This window comes from Rutidosis leptorrhynchoides, chromosome 2, assembly GCF_046630445.1.
Source record: "Rutidosis leptorrhynchoides isolate AG116_Rl617_1_P2 chromosome 2, CSIRO_AGI_Rlap_v1, whole genome shotgun sequence".
Taxonomy (NCBI): Eukaryota; Viridiplantae; Streptophyta; class Magnoliopsida; order Asterales; family Asteraceae; genus Rutidosis; species Rutidosis leptorrhynchoides.
Window position 1 is genome coordinate 390,061,484 of NC_092334.1, and position 3,572 is coordinate 390,065,055.

A 3,572-nucleotide genomic window follows, 5' to 3' on the forward strand; every position below is an offset into this window, starting at 1 on the left:
GTAAGCATTTTTGTTAAGTAGAAGTATTTTGATAAGTGTCTTGAAGTCTTTCAAAAGTGTATGAATACATAATAAAACACTACATGTATATACATTTTTACTGAGTCGTTAAGTCATCGTTAGTCGTTACATGTAAATGTTGTTTTGAAACCTTTAGGTTAACGATCTTGTTAAATGTTGTTAACCCATTGTTTATTATATCTAATGAGATGTTAAATTATTACATTATCATGATATTATGATGTATGAATATATCTTAATATGATATATATACATTAAAATGTCGTTACAACGATAATCGTTACATATATGCCTCGATTCAAAATTCTTAAGTTAGTAGTCTTGTTTTACATATGTAGTTCATTGTTAACATACTTAATGATATATATAATTATCATTTTATCATGTTAAATATAGTGTAACAATATCTTAATATGATACATATGTATTTAGTAAGACGTTGTAATAACGATAATCGTTATATATATCGTTTCGAGTTTCTTAACTTAGTAGTCTCATTTTTATGTATATAACTCATTGTTAATATACATATGGAGATACTTACTTATCATAATCTCATATTAACTATATGTATATCCATATATATATCATCATGTAGTTTTTACAAATTTTTAACGTTCGTGAATCGCCAATCAACTTGGGTGGTCAATTGTCTATATGAAACTCATTTCAAATAATCAAGTCTTAATAAGTTTGATTGCTTAACATGTTGAAAATATTTAATCATGTAAATAACAATTTCATTTAATATATATAAACATGAAAAAGTTCGGGTCACTACAGTACCTACCCGTTAAATAAATTTCGTCCTGAAATTTTAAGCAGTTGGAGGTGTTTATGTATCTTCTGGAAATAAGTGCGGGTATTTCTTCTTCATCTGATCTTCACGCTCCCAGGTAAACTCGGGTCCTCTACGGGCATTCCATCGAACCTTAACAATTGGTATCTTGTTTTGCTTAAGTCTTTTAACCTCACGATCCATTATTTCGACGGGTTTTTCAATAAATTGAAGTTTTTCGTTGATTTGGATTTCGTCTAACGGAATAGTGAGATCTTCTTTAGCAAAACACTTCTTCAGATTCGAGACATGAAAAGTGTTATGTACAGCCGCAAGTTGTTGAGGTAACTCCAGTTGGTAAGCTACTGGTCCGACACGATCTATAATCTTGAATGGTCCAATGTACCTTGGATTTAGTTTCCCCCATTTACCAAATCGAACAACGCCTTTCCAAGGTGAAACCTTAAGCATGACCATCTCGCCAATCTCAAATTCTATATCTTTTCTTTTATTGTCCGCATAGCTCTTTTGTCGACTCTGGGGGGTTTTCAATCGTTGTTGAATTTGGATGATTTTCTTGGTAGTTTCTTGTATTATCTCCGGACCCGTTATCTGTCTATCCCCCACTTCACTCTAACAAATTAGAGACCTGCACTTTCTACCATAAAGTGCCTCAAACGGCGCCATCTCAATACTCGAATGATAACTGTTGTTGTAGGAAAATTCTGCTAACGGTAGGTGTCGATCCCAACTGTTTCCGAAATCGATAACACATGCTCGTAGCATGTCTTCAAGGGTCTGTATTGTCCTTTCACTCTGCCCATCAGTTTGTGGATGATAAGAAGTACTCATGTCTAGACGAGTCCCCAATGCTTATTGCAGTGTCTGCCAAAACCTTGAAACAAATCTGCCATCCCTATCAGAGATTATAGAGACTGTTATTCCATGTCTAGAGACAACTTCCTTCAAATATAGACGTGCTATCTTCTCCATTTTGTCATCTTCTCTCATTGGCAGGAAGTGTGCTGACTTGGTGAGACGATCGACTATTACCCAAATAGTATCATAAGCACTTGCAGTCCTTGACAATTTAGTAATGAAATCCATGGTAATGTTTTCCTATTTCCATTATGGAATTTCAGGTTATTGGAGTAAACCTGATGGTTTCTGATGTTCAGCTTTGACCTTTGAACACGTCAAACATTCTGTAATGACCCGCACTTTTTCGATCATTCTATATTTATAAGATTAATATTTACATAAATTAAACCTTACCAACATGACAAGCAATCCAAATTGTTGAGACTTATGTCTTCGAAAAGAGTTTTACACAACGTTTGACCGTCCAATTTGACCGATGATATCACGAACTATATAACATACGATAATTATACGTTTATGTATATATATGTATTTATATATATTTAACATGATCTAAGGATGTTTAACATCTCATTGGGTACTAATAACAATGAGTTATAAGTATATTTTGAAACTACTAACTTAAGTTTTCAAAACGATAACTATACGTAACGTTCTTCGACATAAATACTTATAACCTATAATACTTATACATGCATCGTATAGATATGTATTTTATCACTTTTAAAGGGCTTACATACATAAAACAATATAAGTATATTTATAAAAGATAGCTATATTTGAATCCTCATTCCGTTTTCTCAAAGATTTCTACACGTATATCTAGGGTATATGTACCCGTATCATACGCAGCTTCTAGATGTATTTACTATTGGTATATACCAATAAAAATCTGCTCCTTAGCAGCCTTAAATGATTAAGAAACATGTGGAACCAACCATTTGTCAAGTAGCATGAATTATTTAGCAAGAAAACAAAGTTAGGTATCTTTTTTTTCCTTTATAACCTAAAAACGTTTTTATGCATGCACACCATTTCTTCACCCCATTTTCTCATACTTACACTCCCATTTCTCTCTCAAAATACTCTTAACTTCATACTTGATCATCTCCAAGCATTTTCCCCATCATTTAGCTTCAAAAACATCACTTAATCACCATAAGAAAACCCTTACAAAAACACTTCAAGAATCCTTCCAAGAACACCAACTTACTTCCAATCTTTCATCCAATTTCATTACCCTTTTAGTTCTAGGTTCTTACTCCTCTTTTACAGCAACCTTGTCCAAGGAACTTGAGGTAGTAACTATGTTCATAACCTTATTCGATTCATATATATATAGCTATCTTATTTTGTGGTATAAAATTTTAACAACAAGAACATAGTTTGAAAGTTTTCAAACTTGTTTGCAAACTAAATAGATCCTTCTAACTTAACTTTTAAAATACTTCAAGACCTGTAATATAACTTAATTACATGCTAATTTAACAAGGTATAACTTGGTTTTTCAAAGAACACCTTAAAAACTGTTTTTACGACGTCGGAGTGCAACCGGGGACTGTTTTGGGTTGGATAATTAAAAACCATCTTAAACTTTGAATTGGAAGTTTATCTTCTGGAAAAATGATTTTTAATATGAATATGATAACACATAAAAATTTCATGATTTAATTCAAAGTATAAGTATTTTTAGAAAAATAATCATTTAAGGTTGTTTACATAAAGGAAAATGTTTAACTTCATAAGTTTCACTAAAGTTTCACCTATGCCGTGTGATTTTGAATACAAACCAAGGTATTTTCAGTTCATAGTCTTAAAGAGGAACTCGATCCAAGGAGATGGCAAGTTGAATCAACGAAAACGGATTTGTAACGAAGAAACTATGACCGAA